The following is a 22,066-nucleotide window of genomic DNA, read 5'->3' on the forward strand; positions in this document are numbered from 1 at the left end:
CCCTCTGCACAGCCTGTGGGGTGCAAGGGGTTGGGATGGCTCCAACCCTCACATGTCTGAGCCCTGCAGCCAAGGCAGGGAGTAGCCTTGGGAGCCAGCAGATTGACTGGAATGAGATACACCATGGTCACAGGCTCCCAGAGACCCATGGGATGGGGTCTGTGTTCCTGGTGAAGGACCTTCCTGATCACCTCAACCCCTCCTGGCTTCTCCATCCCAGCTGCTCCACTCCCTTGCACCAGGACTGGATGCTCCCTGCATTTCTCTGCCTGAGTTCTTCCAGGGATGGAGAGGTGGCTGGGACCTGACACTCCTGACTCAAAGAGGGGTTCCAAGGGGCCCCAAACCACCAGGGAAAAGCAGCTGAAGAGCTCAGTTGTGTGGCCTGGGATCCCTTGGCTCTGTGGCTCCTGAGCCACACAGGAAAGCTGTCACCTCCCCAGTTGCACAAGAGGCTCATCTGCCTCCTGCCTGCCACTGTTTCCTTGTTGACTTCTGAGACTGCTGTGAACAGGGGAAATCATCACGAGCAACCAGGGGTTAATTGAGTGTTAGTTAACTCCTGGTGCTCTCACCGGCCTACCAAGTTGCTGTAATTAGCGCAACATGAGCTGGCTCATTAATGAGCTTTGCAGGAGAGTCACAGGTAGCAGGGGGGTTAAATCGGCTTGATTACTTCTCCTCTCCATTAGTACCAGCCACTGAGACAGGATTTGTGGGAGGGAAACTGGTTTCTGTCCGGATGAAGCAGGATATACCCTGGGAACAGGGCTGATCCCATGAGAAGGGACAGGGACAGCAAAGCTTTGCCCATGGAAGGTGAGGAGGGCTCAAAAGCAGCTCAGCTCAGGGCTGAAAACTGCTGTGATCCCTGAGAGAGCTGCAGTTTAGCTGCAAATGATGATGATGAAGGGAAACAGTTATGAAGGGCCGTCATTTTCCAGGGGCTCCAATTCAATTTCTGATCTACACGCAGGAGCTCGCATGCCAACAGCAGCCTTGGATGGCTCTGACCACAGCAGTCCATCAGACAGAGGAATCACAGCCAGAGACCATCCTGACATCCAGCTGGTAGCCACCATGTGAGGAGGGTGGCCCAGCGCTCCACAGCTCCTCCATCACCACCTTCCTTCTTCCTCCATAACACATGGCTTCACCGGCTCCCTGGGAAGCTGGATTCCAACTCCTCCTCCAGGAGGAGACTCCAGGCCTGCCTTGGAGCCACATCTCCTCAGAGATTACCCTGAACACCGGCTCCTGTGGGGCACTCAGAGCCCTGCTGGATATCCCAAACTCACTAGATCCAGCAGCTGCTCCCAGATCCCATCTCAGCTCCTCTACTCTCCTGCCTTGCTCCTGCAGTTCAGTGACCCCAGGAGGAACCTCAACAAGTAGCACAGGGGGTGTGGCAGAGCTGGGAGCCAGCAAGGCCAGCTGCAAACCCAAATAGTGCCCGGCAGAGGCAGGGAGTGATTAAAGACCTGTCCCTTGCGGGGCTGGGCTGGCCAAGCTGTGCAGGATGGATGCTGCTGTCTAGAGGCAGCAGGGAAGGTTTCCCTCAGCACCAGATTTATGGTGAGGCTGTATATCAATTATCAGCAGCCTCTGACCTTGAAAGCAGAAGCACAGAGGGCTGTAGAGCATCTCCCTCCTTTTCCTGGGCAGGAAGTGCCCATTTGGCGGTGATAATCTGTGGGAGACCTGCCAGCAGGAGCCCCACAATTCCTGGAGGGGATGCACACACAGAAGAAGTTTCCTCACATACCACACACAAACTTCTTCTGGCACCACTGTACCCTTGTTTTCCTCCTCCCTCATGTACCCAAATACACAGACTGGCCCCACATCCCAGGCAGGGGCAGGAACCCAGCTCCTGAGACTGTTGCAAAGCAGCTGACTGACTGATGTGGCACACGAGGAGATGAGGGAGCAGACAGAGAGAACCCAGCTTGGTTCTACCTTCCCTGAACCTGACACAGATGCCAAAGAAACCTGATTTTTGGAAGGAGGTAGAGTTCCAGGAAGTCCAGGGATATCCCTGATGAAAAGGGGACAATTCAATTTTGCAAAGACTCATCCTAGGCTGAAACAGTATAAATTGTTTCAGAAAGCAAGCACTAGCCTTCATGCCAGCAATGGGCAGCTCCTGCTTCCAAGAGCATGGTGGAACCATAGAGGTGGTCTTGTATGGATGGTGGGAATGCCATCCCTTCTCCCAGCTGAAGGAGGGGATATGGCACCCAGCTCTCCCCCCCTCCACCTTCTCAAACACTGAGGCCTCGGCTCAGAGGGCTTTTTTTTCTTTTCCTCGTGGGCAAACAAAGTGGAAAATGAATTCCTTCAGATAGCAAATGAGTTTAATAGAAATGGTGATGGAGTTACGCTGTGCCAGGAATGTTAATCCCATACTTGATGTGGCTGGACTCTCAAGCAAGGCAGTGTGGGGAGGAGGAAGGTTAAGAGCAGAAACATCAGGTCTGTGTCCAGAGAGTATCCCCAGCTGCTGGCCACACCTTGGCAGGTTTGGGGGACACCAAGCAGGAGGACATCCAGCTCTCCAGCAACTCCTCCTCCACCAAGACTCAATACACTGAGACAAGGGGTGACAGCTCATTGGTCCTTGCCTGTAATCAGTGACTTTTGTATGGAAGGGTCCAGAAGAGAAGTGAGTCCCAGTGCAGCAGGAGGGACATGGGGCAGGCTAGGAACTGGTCCTGGCAGAGCCTTTGCTTCCAAAGCCTGTGGCTCTTGGGTCAGCAGGGAGAGGACTTGTGTGCAAAGTGGGAAAACCCACTGTGTGGAGCACAGCAGCTCTGCCAGCACACAGACAGCTCTGGAGAGCATCCAAATCCACCCCAGGGCAGCGGAGATTTCAACTGAGGTCTCCGTAAACAGAGTTACACAAAAACAGGATGTGAATGTCCCTACTTCTACTCTCATTGAGAGGTGACCCGAGGCCAAGCACAGCCCCAGGGCTGTGGAGCTGGCCACAGAACTCCAGATCCCCTGGATTTCCCTTTGGGAGCAGCAGGTTAAACAGAGCATGGGACACATACGCTGCTGGGGACGCTTGCTGGGCCTGCAGCTGCCCTTCCCTCTTAGGCAGACACTGCCACCTCTGCAAACCTCCACCTGAGAGCAGCCTCCAGCCTAACCTCTGTCCTGGCACCAACAGATTACCTGAACCCTCTGCTCCTCCTGCAACAGCCCTGTCCTGCTCCAGCCCCAGCCCAGGAGTGGGGACACAAATGAGGACACCAAGGAGTGCTTCCCTTTCCCCTGCAGCTTCTGCTGCCAAGGTGACACGTGTCCGAGTTCAATAAAGCCTTTCAAAGGTGGGCTGGCATTTCTCTGCACGTGTTTTTTTTCACTCATCCTTTTCATCTGGATAATTTCTTCCCCCCTTCCCCAACATGGCTTTAATTGAGTTCACAGCAGGATCTCGGCTCTGGAGCAAAGAACCAAACACCACCAGCTTCCCCAGGCAGGGACCGCACAGAGAGCTACTGAGCAAGTGCTGTGCCTGGCCACATCCTGGCTCCTTGTGTGCCACTGGGCATCTCCTGCCTCTCTTGGCAGCCCCCCAGGCAGGGCAGGAGCTACTTGAGCCTCCAGGGCAGCAGTTTGGCACAACCTCCGGCTGGTGACACACAGACCTGGTAAGCCCCAGTTCCCCCCCATCTCCTGCTGCACTGCTTGGGATCAGGCCAAGCACAGCCACACACATCACCCCTTTTCCAAACAGCCCTCCAGGGAGCATAAGCCTAGGGCAGGACACCCCCATGCACCAGAGCATGGAGGAGAAGGAGCTGCTGCTGCTTTCCTCTCCACTCAGAGTCACCAGGAAAAGCCCACGCTTCGCTGCCAGAGCATATTTGATTCTTCTGCTAACCTGACCTTATTTAGTTCATTATAAGCCCCCAGGACATTGCAACTGTAACTTAAAAAGAAAAAGAAAAAAAAAATAGCCTAACAAAAACACAAACCTTTTCTCTGATCAATAGTGCAGGCAACTGGAAAAGGTATAATTCAATTTGTCAGCACACAGTTATTAGTTACTGTGATGGAGCCCTTCCTCCCAGCCCCGCTTCCCTTGACGCTCCCAACACCGCTGTCTCCAGGGCAGGGGAGCAGCCCATGACGTGACATGGAACCCGAGGAGGGCTGAGACCCAGCACAGCCACGCAGGAGCTAATGGAGCTGTGACCTGTGAGTTGAGGCTTCACTGTGTCTGGGAAAAGGCAAGGAGACAGAGGCTCCTGTGTTAAACACAGTGCTGACTGCTCTCGTTCTTCCGGCAGCTTAGCAAACTCCCCTCCTGGAGCACACTCAGTGTTTAGGGGTTCCCACCATATCCTTTAAATGCCACTGCTCTTCCCAAGCTGTCAGTCCTCCCTTGCTTCATCCCCCTTTGTGCTGCTAAAAAAGCCACATCATCCTCAGCAAGAACCAGGCAGGAGTCTGGTCCTGTGCAAGTGCTCTAAAGCTCCCCCCTTCCTTTTTCCAAGGGGTGGCAGGAGCCAAAAGAGGGGACAGAGCCAGTGTCCCCACATGGCTCTGCTGTGGACCAGCTTGTGACCAGTGAGAGACCAACAGGAAGGGAAACAGGCCAGGGCATGCATGGCCTCCGAGGAAATAAATCACCACACGAAACAAGGGGCCAGAGGCTTTGGGGAGCCTTATCACACACCTTCCACAGCTCTCCATCAGCAGCCTAGCCTGAAATTACCTCCCCTTGCTCTCGAGAGCAGTGAAAGGGGAGGGCAAAGATGCAGAGTCATAGGTAGCTGTGAATACCAATGGCTTCTGTGAGTGCTGATCCTCCTTGTCCATCCCTTGGCCTCCTGAGCCACCGGTCCCAAGAGCCCACCATGGAGCTGAGCGTGGCCACCGCTCCTCACTGAACCCCTGAGAAAGAGGCACTTCCAGCAACACTCAGCTCAGCTCCCTCCCCGCTCTCCTCCCCCAACTCCTTCACCAGGGAAACCTCCAGATATGCATCCAGAGATGTCTCTTTCCATTTGTTGATGTCGACAGGCATATCACACACACATTCATTATTTAATCTACCTTTGAATTGGGCTAAATAGTTCTAACGATAATTACAGAGCATTTGTATTTATAGAAAACCATCGTGCACGATCTGCATCCACACGGATAATGCCGCTGTGATCTATAAATACATAAGGGATGGTGTGGGAAGGCAGACGACGCTTCCAGTCGCCATGAAATGCAAAATGCACGGATGGCCCCTCTGCACAGGGAGCTATTATGGTTCCTCTCCTTCGGATCATGCTGCAAACAGAGCCGAGGTGCAGCTGAGCAGCAACACAGCATGGAAGGGACAAGGAAGGGGGCAGGAGCACACTGCCATGGGGCAGATCAGCCACAGGGATGCAGGATAGGGAGGGGATCAAAGGCAGCAGAAACAGAGGAAAATGGGATGCACTCAATGCTCCCTGGCACAAAGGCTCAGAGCCCTGGAGGGTGAGCAGAGCCAGAGTTGGGGAGCAGCATGGAAAGAGAGAAGGGAGAGAGGGAGGGTTTGCTGTTCCTCTTCCCACAGCAATAAAAGTTTTACAGCAGCGTAGCCAGCACTTACGATTTTATTGCCAGCATTACAGAGGTAGAGCTTCTCCAAGCCCCAGCCCCTGGAGTCAAGTTAAGAGACAGGAAGCTTGGCTTTCATAAGAAACCGACGGAAAAGGAGAGAGGCCAGCGGTCCTGCCTGCACAGGAACACTGGGGAACGTGCAAACACCCAGCTCCAACTCCAGGCAGCAAATAAAAGGAAGCCATTATTTATAAACTTACTTGTTTTTAAACAAATTTTATGCCTCTGGAGTGAAGGCATGCAGAGAGCAGTGGGCTGGACACTGTGATTTGGGAGGACTTGCAACAGGCAGCATTAGCACTACCTTGGTGAGAGTCTCTGCACATTCCTGTGATCCCTGTCCACCCACCCACCCTCAAAATCTTTTGGTATTTCTCAGGCTTTAATTCCCCACTAGCACAGAGCCCCAGCTCAGGTGTGATGCAGAAACACCCCAAATGAGCCATGAAGACATTTCACAGGTGAGCTCCAGAAGGACAGGACCATATGGAATGCTGCTCAGCACCAGATCAGGTACACTGCCTGTGCCCACACAGGCACACACACAAATTACGAGTACTTCTATTGAGTTAGTGCCTGGAAATTTCATTCCAGTCATATCCCATTCAGTGAGATCCTGCACAGATACAAGACCAAGCAGCATTTTTTTTTTACCTAGAGAGAAAAGCTGTTTTTCTCTGCATATTGGTTTAAAGCAAACACAGCCAGAGGCTGCACATGCCTGAGTAATGGCCCGTGACTGTGCCAGTGAGGAGGGGAGAGATGACAGTGCCGTGCCTGGGATTGTTGGCTTTGAGATCTCCTGGTGCTGCCCCCCACAATGGATCCACTCAGCCCTGCTCTGCAGAGACCATCCAACACAGGAGGAAGAGTCCAATCCAAGCCCTGGGTTTCTTCAATTTAGGCCTTTGCATTGCCTGCTTCCCATTGCTAATTTATAAGCAAATATTTGGCCATCTGGCAGCCCTGTCCAGCAGGCAGCAAAGCGAACCGCTTGGCTTTGCTGCAGGAAGGGCAAAGCTGACATTAAACTTCTTTCCCCGAATGCCGGGCACCCCCTTCCGACACGGCTTCCACCATTTGGCAAACTGCTCCTCTGCCATCTGCCTGGAGAGCTCTCCAAAGGGCATGGAGCCTGCTAAATATAGCCAAGGAGCTCAGCAAACATTTGCAGCCAGTCTGAGAAGACTTCTCTCAAAGTTACATCTCCCCCGGCCCATCTCCCTTGCCTGTGACGTCTCAGATATCCTTAAACCACCTCTGCGTTTTTTAGTCCCATTTCCTCTTTGGAGCCTTTCCCTTCCCTTCTCACTACCACTCTTCACCTCTACTTTTACAGTTGATTTCTCCTAACACTTTCCTTCACACTTGGAGGAGGGCTCTAGATGATGCCAATGCTCCTTTCCCAGCCCACGGATCCTCAGATGCAGTGGGAGATTGCAAAGCCCGTGGGCTGACTCTGCATTTACTTTTCCAGGACCATCCTCTTGCACACAACACCCCAACTTTCCCTGACAGCCCCATACGACTGACATGGGGTGCACACCATGTCAGAATGAGCACTCCTCTCTCTGGTGGCCCAGCCAGCAGCAGGCTGATTTTCCCACCTTCTGTCTGACATGGAGTGCCACAAGCCTTGACCTTCACATCCATCCACACCTTAGCAGGCCCCTACTCCTTTTTTTCCAGGAAAGCACAAACCCAGCTGTCTTTTCTCTGGCCCAGTTTTTCCTTTCCCACCAAGAACAGGGACCAGGAGCAGTATTCTTCATGGCACCTCACTGACCTGCTGAGAATGAGGATAACTATTGTAGTGTTGGGCTGAATCACACTTACAGACTTCAGACAGCTTGATCCTATCGTATCTGTTCCCTGGAAAAGCAAGAGCTGTCTACTTGTGTTTTATCATGGCAAACAAACTAAGCACAGAGGAAAAAAACAAGCACCCATCATCACGGGCATGGACAAACTCAGCACGAAGACAGCTCTTGCTGGTATATGGAGCTGTTAACAGTGAAGCACCTGGAGTTTCCTCCTTGGGGAAGCAGAGAAAGGGAAAAAAACCCACAAGAAAACAAACCCCCTTTAACAATGAACTCTCGTGTTCAGTCATACGTGAAAGACAGGAGAAGGGGGGCAGGAGAGAGAGCGAAAGGGAAGGAGGAGAGACAACAGAAGACTGAGTACTATTTCTTCTTCAAATATTTATTTTCAGGTCTGTCTTGGAGTGCTGCTTATTGAGATACAGAGCCTTGCTGTGCTGCAGCTTGTAAGCTCCTGCTGCACATGTTCATGGCACTGCTTTAACTGGGGCTGGAACCACTGGGAATTCCCATCACCCTGTGCCAGAGCCCACAGATGGCAGCTCTCCTTTGGGTCCTACTCGCCCCCAGGCATCTGACCGTGCTCTCCAGCTCTCCATCCTGAGCCCAGCACCTCCGTGCATCTTCACCTCTCCCAGCACTGTGCTTGACTCTAACCTGGGACCTCAGAACACACAGCTCTGCTCCAACCCTTGGCTTCTGGCCAAGGCACAAGGCTTGGAGCTGGGGCCTTGAACTGGCACTCCTCAGTCTCTTGAACTCCTTCAATACTCACCACTGCCCTCAGGGGCAGCAGAGGTGGCCTGCACGGAGGTGAGAGACTCTCCAGCCAGTTATTCAGGTGAGCTGAAAATAGTGACCAGAGCAAGGTGGCAGTGAGCATCAGCCTGCTGGAAGTGACACATCTTGGAGGAGAGCCAGAGCTGACATCCTGATCACAGACAGCAATTAAGAAATTAAGCTATCAGAGAGGCTTTTTGGGAGGGGTGAGTGTCTGTGGTTTGGTCAGATGCCAGAGCAGGTCAATAACATTTGTCCTTCCCACTGCAGATGGAGATCCTACTCCACCCCTGATCCCAACACAGCGGCACAGCTCCCTCCTCCCACCACACACCATGGAGGAGCAGAGAGGAAGAACACCAGAACTCTGCAAAGCAGTGACTGAGGGGAGAGAGGTTGGACAGAAACCACCTGGAGAACTCAAACCTGGCAAAACCAGTTTCACCTGCCCCTGAGCTACAACCCCAGCTGTAGGTGCCTTCAGCAGGGAAGGATGGGAATCTTTAGCAGTGCTCCCAGAGCAGACACCAGGGGCCATGCCCCAAACAGCCTATGTCCTCTGGGCAAGAGAAACACCACGGACAAGGACAGCCATGCCCAGGATATGCTACCATAGGTCACAGAGTGCTGCATGCATCCAGATCAGTCCTTGGGCTGGACAGCAAAAGCACCCCATCCATTCACTATCTCAACCACTTCCATGCTCCAAATGATGGGGCCTGCGGGTCATTGGGAAAGTCCTTCACTCTGCTAGAATCCCTGATTATTCCCATCTCCTGCACAGCTCAGCTCCATGCACCAGGTACCAGAAACCAGGACGTGCAGAATGCACCCTGCAATAAGCTCACAGCTTCTCTCTCACTGGCCACTAAATTACTCCTCTTGAAACAGGAAAAAAACTGTGTTTCCTTGTCTAAAAGACTGTGCTGGGAACCCCGTGGAGGGAACCCCAGCTGTGTCACACACCTGAACAAGATGGATTCACCCCCACACCTCTCCTGGAACAGCACACACAGCACTGGCACTGCAAACACCGTGTCCTTCTCCCCATCCCAAGTCTCAGCTCTGCCACTCTCCCAACCCCAGCCTCATGTGTGTGCATATCTGCATTTGCACGCCTGCAGCCACACACAGACAGTTTCCTCTCTGTGCTGGGCACGAGAAATATTGATTTCTTTCCCCCTGCAATATTTCGCTTGGCTGAGCAGACTTAGAATTGAAGAGTCAGACTCTGCCTAGAGACTAGAACCATATTTAATTCCACGGTTTAAGAAGCCCTGGAGCAGGTTATTCTTATTTTAAACTACTAGTGCATTTTAAAGCAAGTGACATTTCAGAGGGATGGGGTGGGAGATGGCTGGTGGCCTCTGCCTCAGTCCAGCCAGTGCTGGGAAGAGTTTTGCAGCTCCACTGCATCCCCACAGCCCCATCAGCTGCTCTGGCTGTGCCAATGAGAGGCAAGGGGTGGTGGTGAGCTACCCAGCAAAGCCTGGGAGACCTGAGGAGAAATGAGGGGGAAAAGAGAGAAGAGAAAGGCAAGGTGTAAAAACCTCTGATGAAAATTGCTCGGTGCATTGAGGTTTCAGGATTCATATTGCCTGTTCCTGTACTAGGCTCTGCTCATGGAGCCCTCAGTAAGGAGAATTTTCCAGAGAGAGAACAAAGACATGGTGCCTTGGCCAGAAGATGATCCTTCACAGGTCCTGATCACAGAGCAGGGCTGCTGGAGGACAGAGCCATCCCCATCCACCTCCTAGACAAACACACCCTCCCAGCTGCTGCAGTCAGCACAGCCACTACTCTCCACAAGCACACAGCCTCAGCACAGACCTCCAGAGGAGGGACTTTTAAGGGAGAACAGGGAAGAATACAATAGCAAAGGCTTGCCCAAAGCATCTGTGAGCCTCTGCCACGTCCAGGCAGGGGGGCACATACATTACTGCCTCCGAGCCATACAGAGCATGTCTGCTATCCAACACAGTGGCAGAAAAAAGCCAAGTGCCCAGGATGAAGGGTCCAGCTCAACAGGAAGGGTCCAGGTGAGACAAGCCCTGCCAAGGAATGTATGAAAGTATACTGGAGAAGAGGAAGGGAAGCACAGATCCCTACACACTGCTCATCTCCCCACATCACATCTCCAAGGACTCATAGCACAGGTTCAGCTACACAGTTGTCACCCTGCCCTGGCTAAGGTAGTCTGAGCACACAAGCATTCACTGTGCCCTCTGCCTAAGGCACCATCTCCTAGTCCCTGCCAGTTCCAGCCAGCCAGTCATCCCTCAGTGGTCCCACAACGTGCCCACGTAGCGACAGGCGGATTGAGATGCTCTTCACAGCCTCTAAATAATGGAGATGAAGACACCAGGTGCCAGACACCTCAAGGGCGCTCTGGTACGTGTGTGCCCATGTGCACACACGTGGCACTGAGCAGAAAGAGATCCCTGATGTGACAGCACTGCTCCAAGGGCCCCTGCAGCAGAGGCTCAGCTGTGAGCTGTGAGCTCCCAGGGTGGCTCCTGCTCATGCTGGGAAGGCAGAGCACCAGAGAGCCGCTCCCCAGGCTGGGAGTGGAGTCCGGCAGGGCTGTGGTTGGCAGCCTGGGAGCTCCAGTTCCGTGGTAGGAACCGTGATTCACAGCAGGGTGAGCTGTGGGCTCCGGGGGTTGTGGCGGGGCCGGGACAGCTGCGGTCGGGGAGATGGAGCGCCCGCCGCAGCAGCCATGCATTAGCTCGCTGCGGTCAGCCCTGACACTGCACCCTCTTAGCTGGAGCACTATTTTGACTGAAGCAGACAAGCAGGGGAATGAAAATGGATCCCTTTATATAAGCTCCCCACACACACTGTAACAGCTCTTGACATCTTTGCCCAGCTGTGTTCCTTGCTGGTGCTCATGTACTGGCCGAGCTAGGATTGTACAGGGATTGCAGAGTGCTCCTAGCACTGAAGGCATCCATTTGGGCACTGGGCTAACAACCCACAGGGACACAGGTAGAGGGTGCCTTGCTCAGGAATGGGACAAAAAGCCTGGTTTGGATCTGGTGCTCAGCTGGCCGGTGCCCAAGGCTGCAGGTATTGATGCCATGGGGCCCCCAGCACAAAGGTGTGTCCTATGGCACCTCCTGGAAGCAGGTCCAGCTTAAACTCAAGCTCATCTGCCTGGATAATACCAGGCACAGGCAGCTCCAGCAAAACTTGGTGAGTTCATACACAACAGGGCCAGGCCTGCTGCAAGTTTGGATGCAAGGAGGTCACATACAGGGGGCTGTGTAGGGATTCTCTGTGCCTGGGGAAACGTCTGAGTGAGGAGGAGACTGGAGGAATGGATGAGCACAATTAGCTGTGGTAAAAGCAAAGGCTGTGAAAGCCCATTACCATTAGTGTAATTATTGCAATTATTATCTTTTCATATTTTTGACAATTCAGTAAGAATTAACCAAAGAAAACATTTTCTGCTAAGTGCTGGTGAGTCTAAAACAGAGAAGTAAAATGACATTTCACTTTACAGCTGGACATTTCTAAGGATTTACCCAGTTCTCTAAAATAAAAGTCAAGGAACTTCCCAATTATATTTTTCCTACTAAAGGAAAGTAGTAATTAATTCATAGAGAAAACAGCACAAGGAAACCCTAGGACATTATCCACTTTCTGCCCCAAAACAAAGGCAGGTCTCTGGGGATATGGTTTAGCAGTGGGCTTGGAAGTGGTGGGTTAGTGGTTGGACTCAATGATCTTAAGAGGTATTTTCCAGCCTAAACAATTCTGTGATATCTTGTCCTGATCTGCTGAGACAGGCTGGTGTCACTAGAGCTAATGACAGCTTTGGCATGTGGGTGCAGCTGGGGCACCCCTCCTCCTTCCCCCATCCACCCAGAGAACCAGCACAGGCAATGAAACACCCATAATGAAATAGCTTTAAAGAACAAAGTGTGTATAAGGACAAAGCTGGAATGAATGAAAGAAGTATATAAAATACAAAAAGAAAAAAAAATAAAAAAGCATTGCAATTAGCTAAACTGTTAAATGAATAAAAAGGTATTAAACAAAATTTCCTGAATGTCAAGTTGACACAGTTTTTACATTCAGGCAAGGAAATGAGTCCCTTGAGCAGAACTCCCTGCTCCAGGGCTGGGCACTAAAGGCCTTCTGGTGGATGTCACTGGCTGAGGTGTCTTTGATCTGGGCTGTTGGATGCAGTTCACATCTCCCAGCCAAGGTATCCCTGAACAGAACCCCTTCTCCCACATCCACAGCCCAGGGACACCAGGGCTCCATGGGAACTGGGGAGCTGAGCCTCTCCAATGCAATCCAAATGCCTCCAGAGGGTCTTTTCATCAGGGTGCCTTTACACCCAGCTTTGCCATCTCTCCTCCAAGCAGGACAGAGCAGCAGGGCTGCTCTCTGTCACACCTCCACTTTCACCTCTCCTGCAGGCACCAGCAGCAATTTTCCCTCCCTGGGCAAAGCAGCTTTCTTTAGCAGCATGTTACCTGTCAAAGGCTCTTCCCTCAGTGCCTCCTGAAGCAAGCAAAATCTTTCTTTTTGGGAACGAGGGGAATGCTCCCTCCCGTGGCAAACACAGCGCCAGCCCCGCTCCCTAGCGTGAGGAGCCCCAAAAGGGGCCTGGCTCCCTCACTCCCTGGACCTACAGAACAAACATCCAGCTGCACCACGCAGGCTGGTGACATTATTTCCTGCCTGCAAGGTCATTCATGGGAGATAACTATGGATTCAGAGATGTGTATACATATGTATGTATTTCTGTAATTCTCCTGTGCTTTGTATATAATAATAAATCTATAACCCAGGAACTTAACCAGTGAGGTACCAACAAAGTCATCAAACAAAGCAATTTGTCTCAGACAATTGCCTGAGCTGCCTCTGATGTCGCTGTCTCGCCACTGACAATAAGAGGCTCTTAAGTGTCCTGAAATTGTACTTTGAGCTCCCCAATGCTCTCACCGCCGCCTTCCTTCCTCTCCCTCGAGCTCCTTCCGTGTTTCTCCAGCAAAACACTTTCTTACGCAAATAAACATGCAGGGAGGCACAAAAGGCATTTTGTCTAGGATTTCAACACAACCACGTTTCTCATTCAAATATTCAGCTGTATCCTTCAGAGATCAAAAGCACAGCACTGAAACGAGGCGAAGCACAAATATCCCAAGCCAATAGCTCAAGCTTCCCTTTCATTCCTGTTCTGGCTGAGGAAGCAAATGAGAATTCCATCGCTGTGGTGACTCCCAGGTGTCAGAGGCCAAGGACTCCTGGGCACACAGGTACAGCTCTCTCACACCACCCATCTCTGCAGAGCCCTGTACTGCCAGTGGTTATTTTAATGGCCATTAAAGCCCTTATGAGCACTGCCTGTACAACCAGCAGTGACCTATGTGCTGTGAGATCTCCAGGGAGGTGCAAGCTGGGTCCAGCAGAGCCTGGACCAACTGGAGAAAGCTCACTGCTCCCAGATACCTGGAGTGGGGTCTGCTCCAGGGAAGGGCTGCCCTGTGCTGCACCAGCACCCAGGGAAGCCACAACTCCCAGCACAGCATCCTCCAGCACAACCAGTACTGAGGCATCCCTGCCACCTTCACACAGGGTAGAATGGATATGATATGAGGAATGGATAAACTAGTGTAACCCTGACCCAAACCTCAAGCTCCTCCTGCACCCCTGCTTTCAGCCAGAGATCACACCTGTACTGCACCACAGGCTCAGGTTTATTAACAGGGACTAGCTTCCCTGCACAGCCACCTCTGTGACTGCAGCCCATCTCCCATCCCAAACAGCCTTTCCCCATGGGAACATATCGGGATGACAGGGCTGAACCCCAGCAGCTGCCCACTGCTCTCCCCACCTTGGTGAGGATGGTGCTTAGCAGAAGCCATGGGCTTGGGCATGTTTACTGTGTAATATATGAACTCATACCACTTTTATAAGCCCCTCCTGGCTCAAATCACATTGTAATTCTGAACAGTTTTAAACTCATTTAAATCCTAATAAAAACACCGCCCTGCATTTGCATTCACTGCTTGCAGGTCCCTGCGGCTGCTGTGACAGCGGTTCCTGTGCAATTGGTAATGTTTGGAAGCTGCACACCAGAAGCCATCCCTCCCAGGAGGGGTCAGGATGCACACTTAACAGGACAATTAAAAAAACAGATGCAATAAATGGACCTCCAGACTGACCCAAGATGATTGACAGAGCAGTTGTGTGTCAAAGCTTTCACAGTAACACAGGAGAGCAGCAGCACCAGCATGGAAACATCAGTGTCCCACCTCCTCTGGAATCCCAGAGGAGATTCAGGCCACCTATGTGGACACACAGGCACAAGGCACCTGCAGACAGCACCATAAGTGGCTTTAAAAGAGAACTGGGAATGACTGATGAAGGACCAGTAAACAAACAAGGCTGCAGGTGCTGCAGGAAGCGTGTGCATGAACCACACAGGTTCCCTGGGCACGTGGGGACAGACCCATCAGGAATATGCCCTGCATGGGATATCCCTCACATATCCCAGTGTGCTGGACACATGAGGGTGTTGCTGCCACAGTTTGGGGTCACATCACACCCTGGGCAGTGGCACTGGGGTTGCATCTCAGCAGATCCTCCACCTTGAGCACATCCTCCACACTGGCACAAAGTGCCAGTCTTGCCCTTCCCTCGCAAACAGAGACTGTCCTCCAGCTGGCCAGAGGATGCAGTGAGGGGCTGGCTGATGCCCCATGAGGCCCAGCTCCCCTCACCAAGCCCACACAGCTCTCCCACCCCACCACACGCACAGCAGTGCTGACTCAGGCCCCTCCTATTTTGTCCTTCCCCAGCACTGCTGCCCCACTGTTCCCTGCTCCACAGCCTCTCACCTCTCCTCCAGGTTCAGCCCTGCTCCATTCCCATCCCTCCTCGGCACTTGTCCAGTGCTTTATGCCTGCCTGGTTTTGGCAGTGACATTAATAGGCTCCCCTGAAACAGTGAGATTATGAGCTATACCCATCCAGCTACAGAAATACTAATTATTAGTAACTGTATGAGATAAATGGAAATATCAATGATGAAAGTCAATATTATTGCCTTCTTTGTTCCTGTTTGTTTTATTTGTAGATGAAAGGACCACTCAGGCCGTCTCCCCAGGATGTGGCCGGGAGCTGGAACAGCTCCTCTTGGCAAGCTCATCCAGAGCTGTGCTCCGATAAGAAATCATACTGCACACATGCTTGCAAAGGGCTCTCTAAATCAGCAGCCCTCAAAAGCAGGCATTGTCTTTGATTGATTCATAAAACTGGAGCTGCTTCCATTCCCTGCTCCAGAAACAGGCAAGGGAGGATTTAAGGAAGGGAGAAGGTGTAGTGTGGGTGGAAGTGATTAATTGCAGAACATGGCACAGCACTGGGAATGCTCCGTGCTTTGGCTGGGTTTGATGCTCACACCTTCATCCTCCTCCCATGGTGGTTTAGGCACCAAGATGGGAACCAAGGACCCCTCCCAGGCTTTGACAGAGATTCTCAGGCAAGTCCCAGGGCCCTGCTGTGGCCGGGTGAGCACTTAAAACATCAACATTGCCTTAATCAGCAAGTCTGCTCCCTCTGTGTGTTCTGAGTCAGAGCTGCTGATTTGGTGACAAGGGACTTTTTTATTTTTTTTAAGCCCTATTAGCCTTGCAGAGCTAACACAGCTAAGAGCAAGTGAATGGGATACTAATTTTGGATCACACCTCACAGCACTGGGAGAGCACTTCCTAGAGCAGCCTGTCTCCACAGGCAAGCCACGTGCTCCCCACAACCACGGGAGGCAGGACACAGCCAGGAGGGAGCCGTGGGGTGCACCAGGGGCGTTATTCTTGTTTCTAAAATACCCTAATATGTCACTAAACTGCCTCCATTCCCTTCCAAGCCCTCAGTCCATCACCAGCAAATATTCATAGGAACAAACAAGCCCTCTGACTCCCAACTCACCCATCTCCAAGTGTCAATGCAGTGATCACCTCCTGCAAATTATTATTAAAAAATTATTCCTGTGAATACAAGCCATCCCAGCCCCTCAGTGCCAACCAGGACAAACACTCCTGCTGCCTCTCTCCATGTGCAATGAGATCAGGAGAAGTGAAAGCCTTGCAGGAGTAATTAGAACAGTCTTTAAAATGCAGTCAGCCTATCCTAAATATTTCATGGAAGGTAATTTTATTTTCAAAAAGCTGCTTTAAAACCCCTCCTTGCCCCTTGGTGCATGTCAGGGTGCAATTAAGCAGAAAGTATCAACTCATAAACCCAAAGAAACAAACTGCCACGCACCCCCACCTCCGCTCTCGCTTCTTCCCTGTAGTTAACATTGATGTGACATCCCAAAGCTGTGTGTGCACACGATATAATCTCCCACCCCAAGACAAGAGAGAGCTGCCTCAACTGCTAGAAAACCTCAGAAGCCTCCCAGTCTCACAAACACAGTCCCCAGATTCCTGCCACAAAATGCTCCTGATGGTCCCCACCAAAGCTCACAGGTACTGGAAAGCCCCTGAGCATCAGGCACTCTGCATAAAATCCCACCAGCAGGCTCTGCAGAGCTGCTGGACCGTGATGGTGGCATCCACCAAATGCACTCATGGTGCCGCCCTTGGGCAGGGCAGCCTGGCTTGGTAGATTTTGTCAGTATTAATAATTATTTTTATCAACAGAAAAATATCTTAATAGCTTTGTCTGCTCTTGGAGAGGTTTGAGAAGAAAACTGTTTTAAGCCAGAGAGCCAGGTGGGAACCACATAAGGCACAGAAAGAAATTCAGGGCTTCCCTTGGCCCTACTGTACCACCTACTTGGTGAAGTAGCCAACCTTCCAGAAGAGACCACAGACACCTTTCCCTCTGTGACATTCCTTCCTCCAGCCCAGTTCTCTCTCTCAGCTCTCCCAGTCACACTGTTCAACCACAGCGTTTGGGCCAGCTGAAGACAAGAATGGCCCTGGTGTCCCCACTGTTCCTGTGGAAAGCCCCAGCACTGCTGTCACTCCTGCATATCCTCTCCATCGTGAGGACACCAGGCTTTTGATGTAACCTTGGTGCCAAAAACTTGCTTTTTAATAGTGAAAATCCAAGACATTTCACAGGGGCTTAGTGGAAGCCCTGCTGCGAGTCTGTGGCCACTTCACCAGAGCTAGCAACACCACAGAGGACATGGAGAATTTTTTGGGAGCATTTATGGCACATGCAGTCAAAAGAGGAAGAGAAACATCCCTCAGAAACCACAGCAGTTCAAAGATCTACTCAGTTTAAACACTAAAAATTAATGCATTAAAAATCTACTCAGGCTCAGAACTAAATAAAGCCTCTGACCACACGATCCAGCCCAAGGTTTGCAGGCTCCTTGGGGAGAGGGCTTATGTGCCTACTGGATGCTCAGGCTGGGATCCCTGGTCTCAGCACCACCATCCTGCTTCCCTCCAAGCTTTTGGGCAGGGTAAGAGTCTGTGGGGTGTTTGGGACCCCAGTTCCACCTGGCTGCCCTATTCTTGCACTACTCAGTGGACAGAGCAGCCCCCCCCGCCTCCATTAGCCCAAATTCCCCAGGAAATAACTTATTTTCTCAAAGGAAGAAGCAGAAGGAAAACCAAAACCACCTAATTTTCTAAATACTGTTCTTAGAAAACACCTTCAGTTTTTGCAAAGAGCACTGAAAGAAAATACCCAAATCCAAACACAGAGCAAATGGTTCTTGGTGCTTACATTTTCAGGAGGACTTTAACCAGCAGGATCATTTCCCAGCAGAATTTTGTTTTAAGAGACAATCACTAAAAATAAATGCACTTCAGAGCTTGCTGTTGAAAAGATATTTTCACAGAAAACTGCTATTTCCATGGTCCCTGTACTTGCTTTGTCAGCCCTGACACGGTGGGAGCTCCTTCTCGGAGCATCCTTCACACACAGCTTCTCCCAAGGTCCAATCCACACAGAGCACCTGTGGGAGCAGGGAAGGACGTCTGGGCTCATTCCTGATTACCATAAAACAGAAAACAGCAACAAGAAGCTACAAATACATCTCTGCAAAGCTGGAAATGCCTCCCCACACGCTCCTCTCACACAGGAATGTGAGGCAAGGTAAAGACAGGTCCCTTTTTTGCATGCACTGGGTTTAGCCTATGCAGCCTGCTCTTTGCTTTGAGCAAAGAACAACATAAGGGAGAAATTACATATCTGAGTGTGAAAGAGTTCTGCCTCACTGTTTTGGTTCTCTTTTCCCTGAACCAGGCATGGAACACTGCCCCTGGGCAATCCCAAGTGAGCCCCTGGGCTCCACCCCAGGTAGAAGTGCCCCTCCCAGTGCCATCACTCCTGTTGAACAGAAATCCCAGCACAATCCTGCATCTCCTACTACCTTGGACAACATCCAGTTTCAACAAACCCTCCCCCCAGCTGTGACAGATGAAAGATGCTTGAATCATCCTAATTTTTTTTTTTTTTTCATTAAGAAACCAAACCCTGCTCTTCACAGAGAGATCCTTTTTATTCTCTCTCGAGGACTGACATCCTGGGAAATTGCCTCAACCCAGTCAGCTCTGATGTTTGCTGTCTCACACATCTCCTGCATCAGGCTGACAGCTCACAGACTTCAGCTGAGGATGGGGATGGGCAGAACAAGCCAAAACCTGCTCCTGTCTCTTTTAACTGTCCCAGCCAGAGCACAGGGAGGAGGCTGAGTCGGGGAGAGCGTGCAGAAGCTGTGCAACGAGAATAGAGACATCACGAAAAGCACTGCTTTTGAGGACCCTCTCGCCTGCCCTCTCCTGGAAGATGAAACCACTCCTGCCCAGCATTCCCAAGCTGCAGTGTCTGGCTGTCCACGCTGAATCCCCCCACGTGGGCAGCGTTTGTCCCTCCCTGATGGTAACAGGAGCTGGAGCAAACCCTCCTAAGCAGAGCTACACAGTCCCATCACACAGGCGTTTCTCGAAAGTACCACCATCCAAATATTCACCTTAGAGGCTCCCCACCCCATAAAATGCTCCCCTGTGCAGGCACGATGGACTGACCGAACACTTCCTACCTGCCCCAGATCCTAGCTGGAAGTCACATTGCCTCAGCCCCACCAAGAGGGCTGGGAAGCCACCCCAGACTAAGGGGGAAGGAAAAGGCATTTTTACCATGTTTTTGGCAATGGAAACCAGTCCAGGCCTGGACTCAACACAACAAACACATGTGATCATCACATACACCAATGCTCCGAGCTCGGCTGCACCTACCTGGGTCAGATGAAGGCAGGGTGCTGGGGGATCAGATGCCAGGTGTGCACTGGGCTTTGGCCTCTCCTCTGCTTTCCACTCATGCACTGTGAGCAAAAGGAAACCAAAATTAGGGCTGTAAACCTGGCATTTGAGAGGCGAGCAGGAGAGAAATTAAAAAGCTGTGAATGCTTTTCCCTCTCTCCCTCCCGAAATTGAGCTCAGGCAAGCTCAATCTTCATCCAAGCTGATATTTAAAAGTTATAAATCAGGCTGTTACAGACAGAAAAACACAACTACCAAAATTTAGTGGCCCTGCTGCTGGAAGGCCCAAAATGAACTGCTTAAGAGAACCATTTTCCCACTGAAATAGAGCAGGTCTGTACTTAGTAAAGCATTGATCTGCTGACAGCTACCAGGACAGATCTGGGCCAGAGCACTTGGGAATCATTTGCAGTGATCTCTGAAGAAGCACATGCATGCAAAACCCCTTGGAAAAACACTGTTGTAAGGCACTGCTGCAGCTGATTACGAGCCTAGATTTCACTCACTGGTCAGCACAGGCTTACACCTTGTTCTGTAAGTCTCCCCAGGCAGCTCAGTCCCTGGCTGCATTCGTGTATCCCAGCCAAATGCTTCACAGAGAACAGGAATCACAAAACATCACCAAAGCACTGAGATGCAAAAGCCTCTCATGGCTCAGGACCCCAGCAACGAGGCACGAGACTCAAACTGGTGACATTGCACTCCATGGACCCAGGGGGCTTGAGGGCTCCCCCATAGATGTACTGGGCTTTGGAGATGCTGTGTTACAGCCAGGGTCAGCCCAGAACACTGCCACAAGTCCTGGGCATAGGACTGCCACAGGCTGAGCCTTTAGAGATGCCAGGAGCTCAGTCCAGCTGAGGGATGCACAGGCTTCCCCAGTTTACCCAACCTGAGGTTCCCTCCCTCTGCCACCACAGCCGAGGTATGTGCTAGAGATAGAAGCACTCAGCTGCAACCCTCCTGCAGCTGTGGAAAGAAGTGCCCCACATTCACCATTTCCCATCAAAATTTTTGCTGTTTCTGGAGGTGAGGTCAAAGCAGGGGGATGTATTCCTCCTTTGTTGCCATAAAAAGCCATTCCTCAATCCTGAGCCATGCCACAAACAAGGGGCAGAGAGGAGCTTCAAGGAGGTATAAACACTGCTGGAGGGGCTCCAGACCCACAGTGGACTCCATCTGTCTTCCCAGCACATGGACACAGTGTTGGGCTGGCCAGGAGCCTCTCCCTTTCCCACCAGCTTTCCTGAGGCAGTTATCACCCAAGGTAACCCAAGAAAAGCTAAAGCATCTGATTTCCAGAGGTGTCGAGTGCTCTTGGCTCTCACTGGCTTCAAACCCAGGTGTTGCTGCCCCAGCCCTTGGGTAATTCTCACCATCACAGGGCCCCCACAGCAGCAGAGGACTCGGCAGACAGGTGGGCAGGGAGGGCACCGATGAGGGGGATGTGGTGCTTGCTCACCTGCCCAGCCCCCTCATGCACACAGCTCCTGCACATACAGGATCTGTAACACCAATTAATGGTTCCTTGATATTTTGGGGAGTTATTCCTGTTACTGTCTACTCCTCCTTAGGAACTCATACATGAGCAGATCTCACAACAATCCCCAAAGTTACCAAAAAAAGTCTGTCTGTGTCAAAACTGGGAGCACAAATGCCTCTACTTTAGGGGAACAGAACCTGCCCAATCATGCTTCAAAGGACATCTGAGGTCCTAATATTGCTCAAGATCCTGCAGAAGGCATTAGAAAAATGGGAAATTACTTATTTGGTTTATTTTTTGCTTTCACACATCACTTATTTTAACAGACTAAAAACATGTTTATGAGTTTAACATATTTAAATGGCTCAAAATCTGTTCAGCAAGGATGGAAAACAGCTCTCCCACCCCAAACTTCTTGTGGGCTGGGACCTGCTTTTCAGTCTTCCACCCACAGCAAATATTTCAAATCCATTTTTAAACTGAAAGGCTGGGGACACATCGGGGAGAGGACCTGTGTGGGGGGACGGTGCCACTGCTCTCCTCATCATCACCCCAAGCACCCCTTACCTAGAGTCACTCAGGGACACCTGGACAAGGGATCAGCTGAGAACAGGGGACAATACAGGCATCCATGTGTGGGGAAGATCATCCAGAGAAGATAAAATGAAAAGCTTTCCTTCCTCCTCCTCCTCCATCAGCAGCTTTCCACAAGGAGGATCAATGCAGCCCACTGTAACTGCACCGTTGTTCCATTTTTAATTAATGAAAGAAAAAACTAATCATTGAATTAAACTTCTCATTACTCCAGCTGAATACCCTCTAAGTAAATTTAATTACTGTACAAATTGGGTTTCTCCCTGCCTGTTTCATTAGCTACTGATAAAGATGGAGGGAGGGGGGGAAAAGAGGGAGAAATGAAAACGGAGAAAGAGAACAGAAGGTAGGAACACTAAATGCAAACCCAGAAGCACATGATTCAGGAGGTTTCGGGAACTTCCAGTAAGGGCCTGGGGAAAGACTCTCCCCAAAGCAGGGTGGAGGGATTCCCTGTGGGGGGGTTAAACCCACAGGGACAAGGTTCTACCACCCTCTCTGCAGCATTGCCACTCACACCCTGGGCTCATG

The sequence above is a fragment of the Poecile atricapillus genome, chromosome 11, assembly GCF_030490865.1.
Source record: "Poecile atricapillus isolate bPoeAtr1 chromosome 11, bPoeAtr1.hap1, whole genome shotgun sequence".
NCBI classification, from domain to species: Eukaryota; Metazoa; Chordata; class Aves; order Passeriformes; family Paridae; genus Poecile; species Poecile atricapillus.